The sequence below is a fragment of the Lepidochelys kempii genome, chromosome 2 (genome assembly GCF_965140265.1).
Source record: "Lepidochelys kempii isolate rLepKem1 chromosome 2, rLepKem1.hap2, whole genome shotgun sequence".
NCBI lineage: Eukaryota > Metazoa > Chordata > Testudines > Cheloniidae > Lepidochelys > Lepidochelys kempii.
In genome coordinates, this window is record NC_133257.1 from 46,083,370 (window position 1) to 46,106,159 (window position 22,790).

The 22,790-nt window shown below is 42.9% G+C and overlaps 1 protein-coding gene and 1 long non-coding RNA gene across 7 annotated transcripts in view; one reads left to right on the forward strand and one right to left on the reverse strand.

Annotated features, from left to right (window-relative positions):
- Positions 1-13,580: 13,580 nt before the first annotated feature.
- On the reverse strand, positions 13,581-19,788 carry LOC140906524 (uncharacterized). The gene is made up of 3 exons (XR_012157139.1): positions 19,183-19,788; positions 17,202-17,260; positions 13,581-14,069 (listed from the first exon to the last, which is right to left on the reverse strand). It is a non-coding gene; the product is annotated as an uncharacterized lncRNA (long non-coding RNA).
- The window catches only part of C2H8orf88 (chromosome 2 C8orf88 homolog), a 68,237-nt gene continuing 64,544 nt past the window's right edge, over positions 19,098-22,790 (forward strand). The window contains exons 1-2 of one of the 6 annotated variants that reach the window (XM_073330612.1): positions 19,864-19,994; positions 21,765-21,861. The gene's annotated coding sequence lies outside the window, so the exon portion shown is untranslated. Of the gene's footprint in view, positions 19,223-19,862; positions 20,037-21,764; positions 21,862-22,790 lie in introns of those variants that run through there. The other 5 variants (XM_073330613.1, XM_073330614.1, XM_073330611.1 and 2 more) reach the window with 5 other exon arrangements.

The following is a 22,790-nucleotide window of genomic DNA, read 5'->3' on the forward strand; positions in this document are numbered from 1 at the left end:
TTAAGCCGGCTGCGTCCAGGGGGCGTCTGTGGTCTGAAGTGTCCCTCTCACAATATACTGAAGTTAAGCTTTACAACGGAACATTTTAAAGATGATTTTTTTCTCTGCTTACGCACTGTGCTATTTGAGACAATAACCCTCTGTCTTGTCTGCTTCCAGGCCCCTCGAACTCTGCAGGCTGTAGTACTTTGACAGCACGCCCATATACAAGTAGAAGCTTCGGTTAATGTACCATCATGGGACCTGTCCAAGAGGAAGCCTTTTTGTAATGAACTTATGGTTGACACTGTGGACAGGACTGAAAAGCAAGTTAAATACCAAAAAGAGAAGGACTTGTGACCAATGGAAAGGTGAGGCAAGCAGAGAGGCATGGGCTGGCTGCAGAGCTTGAGGACAGGGTTGCTGGGAGGGAGAAGACGCTTGGTTCTCATTTCCTGGAACAGGAACTGCAGCTAAGGGAGGGAAAATAGAGCAGGCTCTTGCTGCGCCTGCCCACGGCCGGCCTGCCTCCCCTTCATGTGCTGCACACCAGAAACAGTTCCACAGCTGGGTGGCCCATGCAGCTGGGCCCATCCAAACATAATTCTTACAAATAATGAATATGTGGAATCAGTTTACTTTGCCCTCACACTATAGTAAGTACCTATGTTTAAAGGCAATGAGCAGACAGAGGATGAGAGGAAAATGGAAACTTTCTCTGAGCCTCTCTCTAGTCCTAGGGTTTTTACCTATCTACCCATTCAATTGCGCCTTCAGAGCTGGAAATGTACCCCATGCAGTCCTCTGTTCTGAACCCCTCCCCTGTGTACACCTCCATCCCCGTGCCCCAGGAGTGCAATAATCGTGGAAGGAAGGGAAAGGAGAACAAGGGGCCGGGGGACACTCAACAGGAAGGGGGTTTCTGACTTTCAGATGGTTTCACTGCTTGCACTGTTCATATGCTTTGTTTTTGTTTTGTTAGAGGTTTTCATCTTACTGGTGTGTTCATGTGCTAATGGCAGCTGGCCTGCCTGGCAATGGTTTAATAGTGCATTTTTCTAATAATTATTTAAAAATAAAGGTTTTTACTTTATTAAGAAATGTTATAGGCATCACTGCATCACATCATATGATGTGTGTTTCAAACAAAAGGCAAATGCATGATGAGAGACAACTAAGTTTTATGCAAACACTGTTTCTCAGTACAAGTATCTACATCAGTCAATACTGTAATTCCACAGTTCTTGCCACTGTCCCCTCCTTACCACTATTTCATAAGAGATCATCTCATTCATTAGGGCAGTACATAGCAAACCCGCCCCCCCACCACACACATTTCATAAGTGGTCACATCATTCATAAGTACAGTGCATAGCAATCAACACCCCACATTTCATTGTATTGTGGGGTGTAAAAGTAATGTACAGTAAATAATTTACAAGTCCATTCATAAAAGTACTATTCTCCCTCTTCCATGGGCTCAGCAAATCCATAATGTGGGAATACAGAGCATCCCTGATTTCTGTTGCCCAGGTGCATCCAGATCCAGCTGTGGTAGGTGGTATACTGAGTGTACTGCTTTAGCAGCCCATCACTGTCACAGGTCCATTTGGGGAAAATGACTCACCTTGGGCATCACAAAGATTGTTAAGAGCACAGCAAGCCACAGTAATGAAGACAGCATTGATGACACTGGAGTCCAAACAGTGGGATTTCAGTCAGCCAAATGCACATTCAACTATTGTACACCTGTTGTGAGTGTAATTAAATTTTTTTTTGTCAGGGTCTCTGAGACTGGGAAATGGTTTCATAAACCAAGGCAAAAGGGGGTATGCAGAGTCCCCCAGAATAACACTGGGAACAGTAATTCCACTGATACCATCCTAAACAATACCCTTGGGGGAATGCTGTGCCAAAAATTTTAAAATTCTGAGCACAATATTTTAAAATTCTGCATATTTTGTCAAAATTTACAGTATAATAAAGCCAGTTTCAATTATTTTGCTAATTTATTTCAAAATGCCTGTCAGCAAGTACATCTAATAATACAGACAACAACAAAAAATCATGATTTTTTTTTGGCAAATAGATTCTTTATTAGGCATATTAATACAGAACTTTGAGTAATAATTCATTTAAACTATAATACAGAAATATATTTCCCACACCCCTCAGAAGCACTACGAAGGCTTGGGGGAGTAAAGGGTAAAGGAGGAGCTGAGGGAGAGGGAAGTAATTGCTGGGGAAAAGCCTGGGAATGAACCTGGAGGCTCACTGAGTGGCGGTAGGATGGAACAGGGCTTTTGGGGGTGGGGGATGAGGGATTGTTATGGAGTTGGGGAGCCTTCTCCATGCAGACCCTTGCTGACCCGTAGTCTCTCTCATTCATTCATTCAGTCAATCAGATACATCTGTCCATGTGTCCATGAACCCCTACTCCCATTCAGCCCTTGATCAGTCTGTCCCCCCCACTAGCCCTTCTGAACCTCAGCCTGTGACTAACCAGCAGTCCCATGTGCCCCATGCTGTCCATCCCCCCCAATATCCCACGCCTCCTCACTTGGTCCCTCCTCACTTCTCCTCCCTATACACAGCAGGCCGCTCCCGTCTGGGAGTGGCTGCCCTCTGTTCTGTCACCATAGCAGCCCCTGGTGGGTGAAAGGTACAACTGCAGTCCACAAGCAGGATGTATTTTCTGCGAAGAAAAAATATTATGTAGGGGATATGAATTCTGTGCATGTGCAGTCATGCAGCCCCCTCCCAGGAGTAATCATTAGGGAGGGCTACTTGAAGTGAGGTAAGAAAGTCTGATGATATAAATCCACAAAGGAAATGTTATGGTTAAACAAAAAAACTTCAAATCCAGACTCCAGCGAGAAACTGCTGAATTGGAATTCATTTGCAAATTGGATACTATTAATTTAGGCTTAAATAGAGACTGGGAGTGGCTAAGTCATTATGCAAGGTAGCCTATTTCCTCTTGTTTTTTCCTACCCCCCCCCCAGATGTTCTGGTTTAACTTGGATTTAAACTTGGAGAGTGGTCAGTTTTGAAGGGGTTTTACCAGCAGGAGAGTGAGTTTGTGTGTGTCTGGGGGTGGGGGAGATGTGAGAAAACCTGGATTTGTGCTGGAAATGGCCCACCTTAATTATCATTATCATTGCACTTTGGATGAGCTATTACCAGCAGGATAGTGAGTTTGTGTGTCTGGTTTTTGGGAGGGGGTGAGAGAACCTGGATTTGTGCAGGAAATGGCCCAACTTTATTATCATGCACATTGTGTAAAGACTTGTCACTTTGGATGGGCTATCACCAGCAGGAGAGTGAATCTGTGTAGGGGGGGGTGGAGGGTGAGAAAACCTGGATTTGTGCTGGAAATGGCCCACCTGGTGATCACTTTAGATAAGCTATTACCAGCTGGACAGTGGGGTGGGAGGAGGTATTTTTTCATATTCTCTGTGTATATATAAAGTCTGCTACAGTTTCCACGGCATGCATCCGATGAAGTGAGCTGTAGCTCACGAAAGCTCATGCTCAAATAAATTGGTTAGTCTCTAAGGTGCCACAAGTACTCCTTTTCTTTTTGCGAATACAGACTAACACGGCTGTTACTCTGAAACCTGTCGTTATGGTTTCAGTATGTCAATCAGTGGTGGTTCTTTGGGGTTCTTAGGTTCCATATAGTGCATCCACCTTACCATTCTTGTTGCCTCGGCAGTATGTGATTATGAAGTAGAAACTTAACCTGGGCCCTGTTCTTTTTAACAGTTGCTGATTCAGTGCCTCGATGGATCATATATTTTCCAGGATTTTGTAGTCTGTTAAGACTAGTATGGGGTGCTTGGCCTCTTCGAGGTAGTGTCGTCATGTCTTGAGCCCTGTCTTGATTGCAATTAATTGCTTGTCAACTATTTCACAATTGTGTTTGGCTGGAGTATTCAGGGGAAAAATGCACATAGATGCATCTCTTTCTGGGACTCCATTCTTTGGGACAGTAGCACCCCAATGGCTACATCGGAGGCATTGACCTCAAGGAGAAAGGGTTGGCTGGGATCAGGGTGGGCCAGCACTGTGGTGGAGAAGAAAGCTATCTTTAGATAGTCAAAAGTTTGACAGGCCTCGAGAGGGACAGTGAAACCTTGCAAATTTATGAAGGATGGCAATTCTAAGAGATGTGATTTTTTAAAAGATTGGATTAATTTCTGAATGTCTTGACTATTCTGGAGCTCTGCCCAATCCCAAACTGTGGACGCCTTCCCAAAATTCAAAGGATGACTGATCAAATGTGCAACTTCTCCAGTTTTGCATATAACCCATGCAGGTACAATCTTGTGAGAACTTCACGGATATGGTGGTTGTGGCTTGGTTGGTAACTGGAATAGATTGATATAATCTAGATAAGCAACCGCATACTGATCTTGAATGTCTCTAAATACGTTATTAATTAGGTGCTGAAATGTGGCAGGGACTTTAGTAAACCCGAAGGGCATTACTAAATATTGGCAATGCCCATACCTAGTTCTAAAGGCTGTCTTCCGCTCAACCCTTGTCTTGATGCAAATTGGGTTATATGCTCCCTTAAGATCCAATTTGGTGAAAACTTGGACTGTCCTTGATCCAAGAGCTCCGGAATTAATGGCAGTGGGTACTGGTTATATACCGTTATTTGGTTAAGCACTCTGCAATCTACACAGTCTCAGAGCAGTCTTTCCTTGTAACAAAAACTGTCAAGGCCCTTGTGGAGGAGATAGAATGGCAGATAAAGTCTTTGTTTAGTTTTTCTGGATGTACTCTCTTAAGGCAGCTAACCTGGGCTTGGACATAGAATATATGTGCCCGAATGGAATTTTAGCTCCCAGTTGAAGATCTATGGGACAATTGTAATCACAATGCTGTGGTAAGATGTTTGCATTTAGGTTTTTCTTAAAACATCCTGGTAGTCTTGGTATTTTACAGGAAGGTGCGGCTTTGTGGAGAGCTGGTGTTTCTGGATCCGATATCATTGCTGCCGTGTGTGTGTGTGTGGCAGGGAGAGGGGGTTGGGTTTTTGGAGCAGAGTTCTCCAGCTTGGGTTCTAGGATTCTGGGTTGTTGAACCAGAAGGCAGTGTTCACTACAGAAGCTCAATGCAAAATAAATAATTTATTGGGACCACAGAATATGGGGGTCATGCCGGATTAGCCAGAGTGCCCCCAAAATCAAGGTAAAGTACAGGGACCTAATAAGACTGAACTGTAGGACTTCCTGGTGTTCCACAGTCACCACTTCCAAAGGTACGGTCTTCTAGGTAGTTAGTCTCGACATCAGTGGGGACCCGTCTGCTGTTTCCACCACAACCGGGGTAGTGGTGGGTTGTAATGGAAGGTTTAGGAGAAGGACTCTGGAAAAATCTATGAAATTATCCCCAGCTCCCAAGTGAATCAAGGCCCACTGGACAGGAAAGGCTTGCTTGTCCTGCGGGATCTGCAATTGGAAGGTAATTTGTAGAACTGGATGGGGATGAGCACCTCTTAGTTGAAAATAACCTTGGGGTCTTTCACTGATGGTACTCGGGCTCAGAACCCCAACTGAGCCTGGGCCTAATCTTTTCCTGTCAATGGGCTGGCGGAGATTTTGGCAGGGCAAATGGATACAGCATGTTCTGCTTCTCCACAGTAGAAACAGAAGTTTTCCCATTTCCAACGGTCTTGCTCACCCAGAGACAACACGTCTGTCTCTGTATGAGCTTGACCATGGCTGAGCTTCCTTTGCAGGCTGAATCTTGGGCAAGTGTGAGATGTAGATGCAGTTTGTTTATTAAGGTGCAAATATTTTTGAATATGAGATTCATTTATGAAATTCTTAGTACAAGGGTCTGTTTTATTTTTTAATAAAAAGCTCGTAACATTTATTTTTAAAACTTCCATATAACACAACCCTTCTTAAAAGGTTTAGCAAAAGCTTGATTTGTGGTTCCTGAATTTTGGAGAAGAGAGAAAATCTAGCAAAATATGCAGTAGTTTGGACAAGACAATCAATATAAATGTAAATGAGAAGGTTTCATGAAATCCAATTGTAGTTCTTCAAGCCTGATGTCTATCACGATACACAGATCCATAAAGGCCTCCAAGTGGGTGGGAAGGTCTATCTGTGCCATCTCCTACTTTAATTTGTTTCAGAGACCAAGCTGAAACTGATGGAGTGCAATATCATTCCAGGTGATGTCTGTGGCCAAGCATCTAAACTGAGTGATGTAGGAAGGAACTGACTCCAGGGTTTGCCGAAGCTTATGTAAGGTGGTCTCCGCCATGCCAGTTTTATGTGGGTCATCAAAAATGATGGTGAACACTTCCATGAAGAACTCCCAATTTACCAGACCAGGTGATGCTGCTTGAGAAGGGGAGAAGCCCAAGCTAGAGCTTCCCCTGTAAGCAAGCAAAGTACCAATCCCATCATGACCTGGTTTGTGGCGTATTTCTGGGGCTGGAGCATAAACAGGAGTCTGCATTGGATAATAAACTTGCTGCAGGTGCCATCATATCTCTCTGTTAATTGAACTCTGGGGCTGATTGCCTGAGCTGGTGTCGTAAAGGGAGACAAATTGCTGTGAGTACTGTAACTTGTTCCCGCAGGGAGCAATTTTCCATTTCCAGATGCCATACTTGATCCCTTAGCCTCTAATTCTCAGCCTGGAGGAGAGCAATCTGTTTCTGCAGACTCCCAGGTCCCTGGGGCAATGTCCATACTCAGTCCAAGGTTTCAGCAACAAGTCCCAGAAGAGATCAAGAGTGGTCTGAACAAACTGTCAGGGACTGTAATGTGGCGGCTCTGACCGAGTGGCTGAGGGCTTCCTGCATTCCAGTTGTAGTTCATAAAGCCTGGTGTCTATACTGATACACAGGTCCATAGGATGCATGATGATCAGGGAATTATGTAGTGAATTAGGCTGTTGCATGCAGGATCTTAGTTCTGGCATTTTCTAAATTGAGTTTTTGACTATGCAAACTTAACATTCTTCCAGCAAATTTTTTTGGATGTAATTTATATTTAGATTGTCCAAATTGGAAATTAGAATGATAATGGAGCAACTTTTAAAAATGTTTTTTGAAGTATTTTTAATGAATAACACACAAATCTAGGCCCACCATGAAATGGTATAAATATTGCTCAGAAGCTTGGCAAACGCAAAGAAAGGATTATCTTCCTAAATTTGTGTGTAGTGAGCCCATCTCTACTGACCCTGTCAAGATCAGTGAAACAACATACATCATAATAAGCATCACTGTGCGCACACGATCCCATAGAGTGTCAACAAGAGAATTGTTCTCAAATTCATGAATTTATACTGAGTATCAGCAAAAACACTATAAAATGGTTTAATTTACATATTGCTGAACAGAGCAGATGCTACAGGATTCCTGAAAATCTTAATAGTTGTGTTTCTATTCAGTGTGTTTCAGGTTTTGTTCAAAATGCATTACTACATGAGTCTCAGAACTGGCATATAGCACGACTTCACTAATGACTGGACACGCATGGCAGATTAGCAAATTTTACACACAACTTGGGAAGTAAAGGAGCACAATTTTAAAAATAAAGGGCAAGGACATTGCTTTCCATAATGCATTTTCCTCTCTTATTTTGGCAAAGGTGTATAAGCTTCAATTATTTACAGTAGCACTTAATAATATACTAGTAACCATATTGTAGCATATCTTGTAAAAATAATGACATCTTAGTTGTATGATACCTCACTGGAGATCCTCACCTTTGTCAGGACAGCTAGTTAAAATTCTTGGGTTAACGGATTATTATAGTGAGAATTAGCAAAGTTCAACTGGTTTTTAAAAAGTGGGAGAAATGGCCTGTTGGCTAAGGCTTGTCTATGCAAAAAAGTTGCACCAGTTTCGTTTGAGGTGATTTTTTTTAAACCAGTTTAAATAGATACTGCAGTACAAAATGCTGTGTGGACACTTTGTTTCGGTTCAGTTTAAATTGATTGAGAACAGGTTTAAGATAAACCAAAATGTCACTCTTAAACCAAAATTAGTGTCCACAGAGGGATTTGCACCAGTTTAGCTCAATCAGCTTAATTGAACTGATGTATATTTGTGTGTAGACAAAGTCTACTTGAGTGCCTCATTTTGGAGAGGAAGCTTATAAAAAGCCTTCCCATTCAAAGACACCTTCCTAAATGATGACGTACAGAGAGGAAGAGAGTAATTTCTTGCATGGTTGTTTGGCCTCTGCAGTTCAGATCCTCTGAGATGGACTGCTGAGTTTTCCTACATCTAGACTGTCAGGAAGGCAGAACAGTCTAAGTGGAGGATTTCTGACCTGCTTCCATTAAGGTGGAAAGAGGGACCTCTCCTTGGTACTGAAACAACCTGGTCCTAAGTGATATTTTGTAAATACTTGGCCAATACCTACACTAAGGATTCTTCAGATAACAAATTATCCTAATCTCAGTGCGAAGGAAAGACATGGTGTGGGTTGATTTTGCTTAGCCAATTATTCATCAGTGTTTAAGCTCTCAGAAAGAATGTAATAGGTTTTTTGTTACATCAGTATTTTGGTCCTGTACCTCTGAGGTTACTGTATTTATGCAAGCTCTGTCCTTACGTAACTGATGTAATGTGTTCTGAGTTGGATAAAGAATATATGTTTTTAATGATATGCAACCATTTCTTGAGGTTTTGTTAGTCTTGACATCTTTAAATAGAGTGAAAGAACACCTTTCAGGAGTGGTTATTTATTTTCTGATCAATGAAAAGAATGACACACTGTAGTTTCTGAAATCAGTTTGTATGCTGAGACAATAGAATAGGTAATAGGATAAAGAACTAGAATGCAATGTACCCACCAAAAAAATCCTGTTCTTACCAGAAATTCCCACATAAATTTTTTAAATATTCATATCTCTAGATACAAAGTATGTAACAGAGTTCATCACATAAAGGTGCACAGTGCTTTGCAAAGGGGCACTGTCATTATTTGATACTTCTACATTATTTACTAGATATAGTATTCCTTCATTAATTGTTACAAATATGAAAGATGCAGTTTGAAATAACTGATGGTTTTCACCCATTTGTTTTCAAACAGGTTACAGTCTTATGCAGCAAGGCTCCATGATCAAATCCTGCATAAAGAAATTTAAGCTCACCTTGCTGACTATATTCTCCCATGTTCCCACAATGCATTTCTTTACCAGCGTGAACATAGACAGTCAGAGGCATGCAGAGGAATTTAAATTCCACTGTTCTCGGAGAGGCACCTTTTGTGCCCCTGCCGGGGCCCTGGGGATGCGGGAGCCTGCTTGCCCTCTCCCCCCCCCGGCCCCTGCAGACAGTTCTGCTTGTTTATGTACATTTTAAATGGTTTAGTTCTTAAATAATGCCCAATGTGCATCGCTAGAACATCAGAAAAAGCTCAGCGCCCAGGTCTCCACTGTATTCATCAGTTATAACCTGTGTGATGTGACTCCAATGGCATCACACTGATGTGACATAGGTGAGAATCAAGCTTCTGTCTCTAACATTGTCAATTTAAGAAAAATGCTCCACAATATTTGTATTTTTTGACATTTCTTGAGTCTGTGATAGTGACTTGTTAACACTTAGTACAAATTCTATGGGTTTGCAGAGCATATGTGTTTTGTGAGATATAACTGCTATGAAGAGCAAGCAGTTGTTTGAGATCAAGATATCAAGAGTTGGGATTTATCTACCCAAGATCTAATGAAACCGTATTAGTGCTAATTAAGGGCTTGATCCTACACCACTGAAGTCACTATGGCCCAGATCTTTAAAGGTTTTTAGGCAATGCTGCACTCAGTGTTGGAACACCTAACTGATTTAGGAGCCAAAATTTCATGATTACAAGGGATTTAGGCAATTAGGAGCCTAAGTACCATTTATAGTTGAAGAGATTTAGGCTTCTAAGCATGTAAATCACATTTGAAAATGAGATTTCCGCACCTCAGTCAGTTAGGCATGGCAACACTGCGTGTAGCAATACCTAAATACCTTTAAAAATCTGGGCCTCGGAGTTTTAATCGTTGACTTGAATGGGAACAGGAGCAGGCTCTGAAGACAGAGGCCTTGATAGACTTAAGCCTGTGGTTAACTTTAAGCACGTAAGCCTGTGGTATGGTGACACAAAGAGCTGACTGGGTACAAAAAAGACATGGCTGCATTGGAGCAGAAGTTCTATGGCTTCTCTCTCACTTCTACAAGTAAGATAGTCTCTAGAAGGAAATCACAAGTCCCACAATGCACTGGACTTCCCACGCTGCTGTTTTGTACCTCTATGATGATTTGCACCTCTGGAATGATACTCCTGACAGGAGACCTGCTGCTATTTGACAGTAACGAAGGGCTACATTCACAAACGCATTTAGGTGCCTCATCCCCAAATGTCAGTGCTAAAATTCCTGTTTTTAAGTGCCACTGCGATTTGCAAAACTCCTGCTCTGCTACTGCCTAACCCTGTAGTTGCCTAAACTTGCTCAACACCTATGGTTTTGCAGTAGAAGTTCCCCAGGCCTCTGGACATGTGCATTGCAGCCTCATTCTAGCCTAAGCCCCTAGAGCAATTCACAAACCGGGGGAAGACAGGCACTTCTCCACCTACCTCGCAGGGGTGGCCTGATTCGCTAGGCGTGTGCAGAGGCTGCCTAACTCCATACAAAATAGCTGGGAGGCAGGTGGATCAGGGACTTGAACCAGGGGTCTCCCACATCACAAGTGAGTACCCTAACCACTGGGTTGAAAATAAGGCGGGGAGGTTGTCATCCTCCTCTCTCCGCACTCCAGCTTCTTACAGAAATGCTTTAGGTGCCTAACTCCCGGAGAGGGTTCACAGCTGAGAATCACAAACAGAGATGGGCGCCTCCCTGCAGCCAGTACTTAGGAGCCTATCTCTGTGAATGGGTTTGGGCTTAACACACACTCCTCCCGTTGGCATCTCCCATGGGCTAGTTTGGTGGCTCCCGGCCTACTGTGTTGGCTTTTGTGAGTCACAGTCTAAGGCGCCTATTTTTCCATTCCTTGTAAAGGGGGCCTAGCTGTCTTACTCAAGCATTGTGGCTCACAGTGTTGTTTCTGTGATTTTGCTGGGCACCTAAAAATTAGGTTGCAATGTTCAGCATCACACCGCCTAAGTTACTTTGTGACTCGAGCCCTAACTTGCGATGCACGGGTTGTAGATGTAGTTATGCAGCGCTTTGCTGCCTGTGGTGGGGCGAAAATGCCACAGAGAAGCTCCTCCCTGCTCCACCCTTGGGCCTAATCCTTCTCTTGCATCCTAAGTACCATAAAGCCCAGCCTCCAAAGTGCACCGATTGGGTGGGACGCCCTACAGTAGTGTGAGATGGGGTAGAGATGCTGCAGTAGAGAAGTTGTCCCTGTTCCTTGCTCAGCCAGCCAGACACAACCAGCTCTGCATCTCTTTTGCTCATGGAAGTGATAGACATTATCTTGCCCTTAGATTCCCCCCCACACCCAATCTAATATCTTGATATAAATGAAACAATAGCTCTGGAGTAATAAGTATTTGAAATGTCTCTTATGTCCCTTCTCTTTACTGCCTGTTTTATTCCTCGCATCACCACCATCTTCTTTGGTATGTTATCCTGGTTCTGGGAGGCTGACTTGTGCTGCAAGAGATAACCGGTCCAGTCAGCAACTGACAGCAGCAGCATCTTATATGTCACTAAGAAAATTATAAATATGGTGGTAAGGATAATATTGTAGTGATTAAAAGAATAAAAATTATTTTAAAATCCTTTGAGATGTTTTTATTGTATGCAATCAGCATGGATTGGAAAAGGTATTTATTGTACAGTGCTTGTGTACAGCCTGGGAATATAAAAATTGAGGCAATAAATTACTTACTAGAGAAAGGTTACTAGAAGCAAAAGAAATATTTTTCTTGTAGCCTGATAGTTTAGCATGACATGGTGTGAAATCATAGAAATGTAGGACTGGAAGGGACCTGATATGGCATCTAGTCCAGTCCCCTACATTGAGGCAGGATTAAATATTATCTAGACCATCCCTGACAGGGGTTTGGTAACCTGTTCTTAAAAACGTCCAGTGATGGAGATTCCACAGCCTCCCAAGATAATTTGTTCCAATGCCTAACTGCCCTCACAGTTAGGAAGTTTTTCTTAATGTCTAACATAAATCTCCCTTGCTGCAATTTAAGGCCACTACTTCTTGTCCTGTCCCCAGTGGATAAACAGAACAATTTATCACAACTATTTTTATAACAACATTTTACGTGCTTAGACAGTTATCATGTCCCCCCTCAGTCTTCTCCAGAATAAACAAATGTAGTTTTTTTCAATCTTTCCTCATGGGTCGTTTTCTAGACCTTTAATAATTTTTGTTGCTCTCCTCTGGTCTTTCTCCAATTGGTCTACATCTTCCCAAAGTTTGTTGCCCAGATCTGTACACAAGGCCTTATCAGGGCTGAGCAGACTGGAAGAATGACTTCTCATGTCTTGCTTACAACATTCCTGCTAATACATCCCAGAATGATGTTTTCTTTTTTTGCAACAGTGTTACATTTTAACCCCTTTAATTTGTGATCCACTATAACCCCCAGATCCTTTTCTGCAGTACTCCTTTCTAGGCAGTAATTCCCATTTTGTGTCTGTGCAACTAATTATTCCTTCTTAAGTGTAGTACTTTGCATTTATCCTTATTGAATTTCACACTATTTATTTCAGACCATTTCACCAGTTTGTCCAGATCATTTTGAATTCTAAACCTGTCCTCCAAAGTGCTTGCAACCCCTCCTAGTTTGGTATTGGTTACAAACTTTATTATACATTACTGCCTAGAGGATTAGAGAGAAATGACTTAGGTAATTTAAATAATTGTAGAAAATCTCTTCTTGTAAATGTCATCGATAGGTAACTCAAATTAGAGATTGTTTTTTTATTCCCGTTTCCCAGCCAAAAGAAAGTTAAGTGGAGCAAGAGTATTTTTCCATTCCAATATTCTTTACAACAGTAACTCAGGTTTATTTATTCTACAATACCAATAGGGTTTGTAATTCTATTTTAAACAACAAATCTGAATCTCGTTGAACACAGCAATGAATTTAATTTTATAATGTGTGAGTCACATACATATCTCAGCACATAACAGTTATATTATAGTTTGAAATTCTATTTTGAATGCAGTACAGAATAACTAAATAAATCATTTGGGGAATTTTGGTGGCAAAATAAACCACGAGTGTGAAATTAAGTGGATTGTTAATGTCACCACCTTCTGCCAGTGCCACTTTTATTTTATATGCAGAGTCCTTGTGTATATATAACTTTTATAATGTTACTTTTTCATCCCAGCTCCTGTGGTGGTCCCCCCCCACCTCCTTCTAGTCTTCTCTGCCCTCTTCTCTTGGTCCTGCCTTTCCTATCTTCTCTTTTCTGCTCCTCTTCTGTTACTACCCAGCTACACGTTTTGGTGGCACTAAGTGACTCCTGCTGAACCTTGTGGGAGTAGATAAACATGACAGCTAAACCCAGTGAAAATGGATCTCTGCATTCCTTTACAGCACAGAGAGATTACTCTGTCCCCCAGTTTCTCACCAGACTGACTACATAGCTCATGCAAAATAAATGATTTTATTTTTTTACACAGTCATTTAGCAATGAAATATTGGTGGCTACAAAATTGGGGATTCAGAGGAGGAGCCATACAAACCAGGGGTGACATCCTGTCCTCCTGGGACTAAAGTCAATGGCAAACCCCCCACTGATTTAATGGGGGCCAGAACTTAAAAACTCCACTCTCCCAAGGCAAATAGGCCTCCTTCCCATGAGTGTACCACCAACTGTTAAATGCAGGAGCTAGAAAGTCATGGGTGTGGATATGTGTATCAGAAACAAAATGGTTACTTTGGATGATCTGCACCATAGTAGTTTGTACCCGTTGAATCACATTGGTGCAATGAGCAATGGTACAGTTTTCCATTGTAAATGCAACCTCAGTGACATCACAGATTGCAATGGAATTTCTGGTGTCTGATGCTACTGTAAAGTGTCTTCTGGGATGTCTTCAGTGAAGCAGGAAGTGCTATTGCATTTCAGAGAGGCTACAAAAAAGTTTTAAAATTAAGGTTAGTTAAAATTTTGCTGCATAATGCCCACCAGTCTAGTCACTGTGGATATTCAGTTCACAAATCTGAGATCTTAATTTACTTTTCAGTTTAGGTTTTGCAGTTCACCTATCCAATTCGCTAATGCCAACCTCAAGTCTTGAAAAATCATGAGTCAGGCACGCAAATATCATGATTTATTTTAAAATCCCAGGATTTTAAAGCCATATAATTTGGGTTCTATTTACCTTCTGGTTCAATGGGTCACATTTTCAAGCTTTTCTCCACAACCACAAGGACTATAAACTTACTTGAACAAAAACAATCTTGAGAGTCTCATAAAATTACATGATTACAGGAAATGGGGCTTCAAGAAAAATATCAAATATCACAATACTCAATAAAATTGTGAGAGATGGCTGCACTGAAAATGGTTCAATCCTAAAAAGTGAAGGGATTATTTTTTGATTGTACCATTGCATGTTAGTTAATGCCCCATAACTTCTTAACATACAAATTAATACCTTCATGTTTGTTTATGCTAACAGTTTATACTACAACAACAAAGCAATTATACCTGTTTGCGTTTGCCAAATAGAAAAGGGTGATATTCGTACAGAAATATATTTTACCTCCATGTATCTGAGTATTAAAAATACTGAAGACTGAACAGTAATGTTATACGATACAAAGTATTTCACACTCTACCTCAAATAGAACTGCCATCAATTCTGCAAATTGATGATTGTATACATAAGAAGTTATGGGGATTATTAGACTATTGTTATGTATTGTAATAATATGAAGTCTAAAATAAAATGCAAATGTCTGCCATAACACCAGAGTTGGTAATTTCTGCATCAGGAAAACATGGGGGATGGTTTCGGATTGTGGGATAAGTATGCTAGGTGATGTTTTTGCTTATATTAGCAGCAGCAACTGAGAAAAGGAGTACTTGTGGCACCTTAGAGACTAACCAATTTATTTGAGCATGAGCTTTCGTGAGCTACAGCTCACTTGAAGTGAGCTGTAGCTCACGAAAGCTCATGCTCAAATAAATTGGTTAGTCTCTAAGGTGCCAGAAGTACTCCTTTTCTTTTTGCGAATACAGACTAACACGGCTGTTACTCTGAAAGCAGCAACTAAAAGTTATCCCTCTTCCCATACAGGAATAGCTATCCTGCTGTAAAGCACTTGTATACCAATATAATTGTATCCACAGTATCACTTTAACTATACTGATATAGTTAAAGTGTACAACTTTATAGTATACACAAGCCCTAAGGAAGACCTTGGTCTGCATTTGGTTCAGATTTGGGAGGTTTTCTCCACATTTACATGGGATAGGGACTTTTTTTTTCCTCCAGTGAAAGCTTAAATTCTCAATACAATTCTATGGCAAGGAGTGGATTCTGGGTCAAGTACCACAGAATAAACAGGGTTCTGTAAGGACCAATTAATGGTCATGGGTCTATTCTACAGCAGCCAAGGCAATTGTCAGGATAGTTGTCGTTGTCGTTGTCGTAGCCGAAGCCTATGCTACTGTAGTCCAATAATTTTTAAATGCCTATTTCAGAAAATAAAAATAACGGCTTAAAAGGACTCTGTTTCTCAGTACATTCTGCTCAGTTTGGTGGGGATCTGTAGATCTTTATGAAATACATAAGTGGGTTTTCCTAGTATTTTAACTAGTCCTTGGCACATCTGATGCCATGATAGAAGGATGTAAATGTTAAAGTATACATCATTACAGCTTGATGTCATTTCATTACCATTCATTGTCATAAAGAAATTTGGAATGCGTCAATATTTTGCAAGTCTGGTTTGCAGGATGTGAGACGTCCCCATCAAAATCAGAACTGTCCTCTTAAAAATTGGAAGGAGGACAACCATTTATCTAGATTGCGCCATTGGCTCTGCATCAGATGACATTTAATATTTCTGTATGCTAATATATTTGTTAATTATTGTTAATTAGTTTAGTGATTTAGATGAAGTGGGTAACATGTAGAAGGCTGTAGTTTTACAAAATAATCTTGATAGATTATGTGACTGGGCTCAAGATAAATATTATGTGGTTAAGCGTAAATTGATACACACGGGGAGAAATAATTCCCATATATAATTTAAGTGGCATTAAATGATTTAGTTAGTATAATAGAGGAAAAGCATTTGTATATAATGGATTTGCCAACATTTAAATTTTTGGTCTACTGTGCAACAGCAATAAAGGAAACTAATAGTAAATTGGCTTGTGTCAAGAGAGGTCTGAGAATATTGTTCTATGACTTTTTTACGGTAGCCCATATCTGAAGCATAGCGTCATGGTTTGGTCACGTTATCTGAAGACAGATATAATTAAATTAAGAAAGTACAGCATAGAACTAGGATTCTTAATGGAATGGCAAGATTTCCATATAAAACAGACAAACTGGGATTATTCAGTCACGAGAAAAGATTATTAAGCAGTGACATGATTGAAGTATTTAAACTAGCAAACTCTTCAAAAATAAGTTTGGTTATTTATTTGAGGTTGCTAAATAGGCTAGAACTTTAGGGGGCAAGATTTTAAACTTGGAATATAAGAAAAAAAATGTAAGGAGGCATTGTTTAACAAAGACAGTGATGAACACCTGAGCTGGACTTCTTATTGAAGTGGTTTGGTGAAATAGCATAAAAGTACTTAAGCAAAAATTGGATAACTATCTAGAATTTAAGTTAATAACACTAAGTCTTGTTCTGCCTTATTGGGTGTCACTAGGGTTCTTCTCCTGTTGATCCCTGATGCAAAAGTTTAAAATTATTTAGTTTAAAATATACAAGATGCTATCATTTGCAGACATGAGAAGCCCAAGGCCCACTTCTAATCCTCCACAACTATTTAACAAATATCTAAATAGTCACATCACTTGCTTTTCTACAACTATTTGGCAAGAGATGTTGTTGATTGGCAGATCGCACTTTAAATCTTTGAGTAACACAGATTTTCACTTCTTGATGAGTGATGCTCCAGCTGCTAATGGGCATTCCAATATCTTCTCTATGGTGTAGGAGAATGGATGGAATCAGAACAGAGATTTCAACCAAGGAACAAGGAGAATAGGTTTTGCATTTGTATTGGAAATGTACCTGTTCCTGCCCATTCCCATCCTGAGGAATTGATGAGTGCAGCCTATGTGAAGAGTGACCTATGCAAGAAAATAAAAAAAGACATATCAAGGCTTAATGTCACACTGTTTATAGGTTTAGTCATTCAATGAGTGGACAGATGCCCTCCGGTGAATGTTGTTGTCAACTCACATTATTACTGAATTTGCTTTCCCTTTTTTTGGTTTTATATTGCTGTACTATGAATTTGATGTGGTGGTTTCCATTCAAAACCTGTCACTATACCCTCCAGCCACTGACAGGAATATCTTAATTGGCTTTAAAAATCACACTTTATGGCTTGTGTAGTGATAACTGGGAAGGAAAGGCCAAGCCATCTCCAAGTTTCCTCACTCCTGGACGTAAGAGGGATGGAGGGACTCCCTCCTGGGAGACCTACCAGGAGTCCCATACAGCAGGTAGTGAAATGGGAAATAGCCTCTCCCTCATGCAGACATGTCCTAGGTATCCTTCCTCTGATATGGGGAGAGGGTGGAAGAAACTCCCTCCGTAGAGATCAATTTAAGGCTTTCTCTACGGGGTTATAGTCTGTGTTGGCACATATTTCTTGTGGTATTTGTGCTTGTTCTGCGGAACCAAGATTGCATGAGAATCCCTGCTTGCATTTAAAACCCAGTAACTTCCTAGCCCTCATGGGGGCAGAGAGCAGCTTGAAGTGAGAGCCACCCTAGTGGAGTAGCAACGTCCGGGCAAAGAAAATGCGCCCTGCCCTCATTTGTTTATTTTTACAAATCTCATGATTTTAGGCCTATGTCATGATTTTTGCACGCAGGGGATTGGCAGAACTACAAGCTCTCCACCTCTCAAGAGGGAAGATGTTGCTTTATGAATCTCCTGCTCAGATCTTGGGAATTCTCTATTTTTCCAATCCACCCACCAACCTACCCCACCCCAAGCAAAAGGCTCAGCAGCTACTTGGGACACAGTATCCCCTGGGTGGGGGACACACAACACACAGCCTAATCCCTGCAGCCCATAGGACAGCTGTCTCCTGCACTCCTCGCCTCTGTTTCCCAATTCGGGAGCGGGAGAGAAAATATCCCACACAAGAAATAGGGGAGGGGACAGAGTGATGGAGGGCAGTAGGCTGATATGGGACAGAGCAGGAATGGCTCTAAATTGACAGTGGGGGCAACACTAGACTGAGGATGGGGGCAGGGGCAGAGTGGGAGGAGCAGCACTAGGCTAATGGCAGGAGTTTAGGGTGGCCAGGTGCCTGGTTTTTGACTGGAAAGTCTGGTCAAAAAGGGGGCCTGATGATGTCCGGTCACATCTACTGACTGGACACCCAAAGTCTGGCTATTGGGGGCAGGGGAGGTGCTGAGTCATCACCTGCACCAGCCCGTACTTAGCCAGGGCTGCCTCCTAAAAGGTTGCCAGGTGCCTGATTTTTGACCAGAACAGCTGGTCAAAAAGGGACCCTGGCAGCTCCAGTCAGCACCACTGACTGGGCCTTTAAAAGTCCAGGCAGCAGTGCAGCAGGGCTAAGGTAGGCTCCCTGCCTGCCTTGGCTCTGCCCGGCTCCCAGAAGCAGCGGCATGTTCCCCACTCCAGCAACTAAGCATAGGGGCAGCCAGGGCACCCTCCTACACCCCAAACACCTCAGCGCCACCCCAGAGCCTGCACCCCCAGCCAGAGCCCTCACCCTCCCACACATCTGTGCCCCAGCCTGGAGCCCCCTCCTGCACCCTGAACCCCTCAGCCGCAGCCCAGACCCTCCCCTCCTGCACCCCAGAGCCCACACCCCCAGCTGGAGTCCTCACCCCCTCCCGCACCTCAGCCCTGTGAAAAGAAGCGAGTGAGGGTGGGGAGAGCGAGCGACAGGGGGAGGGGGATGGAGTAAGCAGGGGTGAGGCTTCCAAGAAGGGGCAGGGCAGGGAGCGGAGCGGAGCAAGGGTGTTCGGTTTTGTGTGAATATTAAGTTGGCAACCCTACTGCCTACCTGCGGCGGGTGGCTGCAGCTCCCAGCCCCGGCTCCGCAGGCAAGTCCCTCCTGACCTGGGCAGAGGTGGGGGCAGAGCCGCAGGGGGAAGGGGCAGGGCAGGCGGCACTCCTGCTGGAGTGTCTGGTTTTTAAATATTACAACGTTGGCAACCCTAGAGGGGAAGGTAAGGGGGCACTAGACAGAGGGTGGGGGCAGGGTCTGGGTAGGGGCAGAGAGGGGGGCAGTAGGCTGATGGCAGGGCCTGGGGAGGGGGCAGTAGGCTGGCGGTGGGGGGAGGGGCAGAGAGGGGGGCAGTAGGCTGATGGCAGGGCCTGGGGAGGGGGCAGTAGGCTGGCGGTGGGGGGCACTAGGGTGATGGCAGGGCCTGGGGAGGGGCAGGGGGGGCACTAGGCTGATGGCAAGGCCTGGGGAGGGGGCAGTAGGCTGGCGGTGGGGTGAGCGGCAGAGAGGGGGGGAGGGGGCAGTAGGCTGGCGGTGGGGGGAGGGGCGGGGGGCAGTAGGCTGATGGCAGGGCCTGGGGAGGAGCAGATCCGGGGCTGGCACTAGGTTGACGGCCAGAGGAGGGGGCGGTAAGCTGATGGCGGGGATGGTGCCTGGCGCCCACGTCCCTCCCCTTCCGGGATTCCTCGAGCACTGTCTGGCTCTCGCGGCGCAGCCGTTAAACGGTTACCGGGGAGGCTCCGCCCCCCGTGTGGAGCCTGACCCCGCCCCGCACGCGCGGGTCGCAGTCCCACAAAGTGCGAAGTCAGCAGGCCGCTGCTGCTGTAGGCGACTTCCGTGTGGCGGCGGCGGCGGCTCGCTGTGGGCAGGTGCGCGCAGGGCGGCAGTGGCACAAGAGCGACCGAGCTGCGGTGTGAGGGCGATGGGGGTAGAGGGAGGGGCGGGTAACGGGGAGCAGGCCGATGGGAGGGGGTAACGAGAGTGGGGGGAGGGGGGCGATAAGAGGGCCAGGGGCGGGCAGGCAGCGGGCGTTGCCCTGTGTTGGACTAGCTGCGCCAGGTACGCTGAGAGCTTGTGTCAGAAGAGGGGCGCGATCTGCAGAGGGGGCGAAGAGAGCTGGCTGACTCCTGTCTGTCATGTGCACAGAAGGTCTCTCTGGGAGGGTTGCTATCTTAGACGTACCGAAACCAGACCCCTCTGAGATGATCCAGAGCCCATGAAACTGAACAGCTGTTAGTGTGTACTGAGCACCCTTTCATATTTCATGGGACACTTGCATCTAAAAAGGGACAGCCCTGGGAAAACCTGGACAGGTGACAACTGCATCCTCAGGGGCTTAAAAAAAACAACAACAACAAAACTGTGGAAATTTAGGCCCTGTAGGCTAGAAGATTCAATGACTTGGAGATGTAGTGAAATGAAATGGAGACTTTAACAGAGCCAGGAAAAGGACAGGAGAGCACTGGGGAAGCTTCAGTTCTTTGTTAATTCATACTTGAGTTACATTTTTATATTTTGGTTAAAGGATTTTTTCTCTTTGACCTTTTCAGTTAAGGTGTTAAGAGCTCAAGAAATATGCTTGAGTCTTCTCACAGGTTCCCACACTAAGTCCAAGTTTGACATTCCAGATGTTTTTAAAGGTTTGTCTATCTGGGAAGTCAGACCAGTATAAAGTAGGGTGTGGCAATTTAAAGCTCTGCCGTTATAATGATGTAACTCCCTGTGTGGACACTTCTTTATTCTGGAATCAGAGTGCCTTTTTCTGGTTTAGATCTCTTAGTTTGTCATTTTATAAACTGCTTAAGCTAAACCAGAAAAAATCACTCTTGGATTTGCTTTCTCCTGGTCTCCAAGAGTTCTGTAAACAATACAGAATAGAAGTGAATTTAGATATACACAGTGTATCAGCATCACATTATTGAGGTGTTGCACTGGTAAAACAAACTTTAAAAAATTAGCTGACTTCAGAAAAATCAAGTTGAGTGACCCTTTCAAGATGAACTGCAGTGTGCGTGCGTTTCAAAAACAACTATGAAGGGTATCTGCAAAGAGAGGGAAGATGACTGTGCTTTTTTTGACCTTTGATGTAAAAAGATTATTATTGCTGATCTGCCTAAGCTACAAATTGTGCATGGTGTAGTAAAACAAATAGTACTGTATTACCAGTCTGCCTTGTCGTCTTCTGCCCATCTTCTCCAGTCCTATTTGTTTTATCCACCATTTGCTTCTTGTCTTGAGCTTCGGTTGTTAGAACCCCTGCCCCCAAAAGATTATCTTGCTACATAACTGCAAGCCCCTAGCAAATTGGGTCCAACCTGGCTTGTTCCTGTAGGCACTATTGTAATATTACTAATTGCCTGAAAGGCTACAATTTTTTTTGTAGGGGTGGCCTAACTTTTTATTTTAGAAATACTGGAGGTGCTAAGTCTAGTGGTTGCAGGCTTTGCTTAAAAGCTTGTTGAACGCTGAATTGTGGACTGTGAGATTGCTCAGACTTTAACTGAAGGATTTGGGTTGTGGAATCTTAAGCAGAGATGCTCTTTCTCTTAGATGTTTCTCAGTATTTAGCTAAAATACCAAGTAAATAAAATCCCTAAAGTTCTAAGCAAACTGAATAAAAATAAAATGCATCCTCTCAGGTTTCACTTCCTCCTTACCTGGTATCCTAATCCTACCACCTCTCCAGTTGTCCTCCAGTGTAGACAAAACCTCAATTCTGATCTCAAAAGAAAAAAGGTAGGAAAATAAAACTTTATCTTCTTTTATAATCCTTTTAGATCTTAAATACACAAGGTAATTAAACAACAGTCAAACCCAATTTTTTCTTTTTGCAGGTAACTTCTAGGATCTTTGTTGAATTGATGGGTTTTGATAGATGAATATCAGGGTAATAAAATACTAAATTGGTACCAAAATCTATAAGTAGTCTTCACATTCATTTAAAAAATATGTGAAATGCTTTGACAATCTGTTCTTCCTGTACTTGCCTGTTAACCCCTAAATTTTGGACTCCATAATTGTCTTGGCATATACAAGGTCAGTTTGCCTTCAGGTTTCTCTTGAGAGTTAGTATTGTGTAATGTGCTGTGCATAAGTGATAAGTGGAGGAGGATTTAAAATGACTTTTATACTTGACTGTAACTTTCACTAATGTAGTTACAGATGTGGGGACTTAAACTCTCGAAGTTTAGAAATGTAGCACAACTAATGAAGTCATACCATTGTAACAGGGAGTATATAACTAAACATGTACAAAAATGATGATTAACAAATCCTTGGCATTTAGAACTTACAATACTAATGTTATACCACTTCAAATGATTGTTGGAAGTGAAACTGGATCACACTTTTGGACAGCCTCCCTGCTTCCAGTCCTCCTTCCATTCCCTATCCAGCTTTAGTTTTTTTTCCCATTGTTCCAGTCACCTAATCGCTTTCCTTTTGGATTGCCCTACTACAGCAGTCTTTCCTTGGGTTGCATAGTCCCTTGGAGAATACAGTTTTTTTTTAATTATTATTATTATTTATTTTTACAGTTGCAAACACCACCCCAAGTTTGCCTTTGTTGTTCTATTTCTTTGAAGGAAAAGTTCTCACCAAGCTATGAGATTCCCTGGGCTAAAGACAAAGTAGGGAATTTTAGAAATTACCACTGGTATATCCAC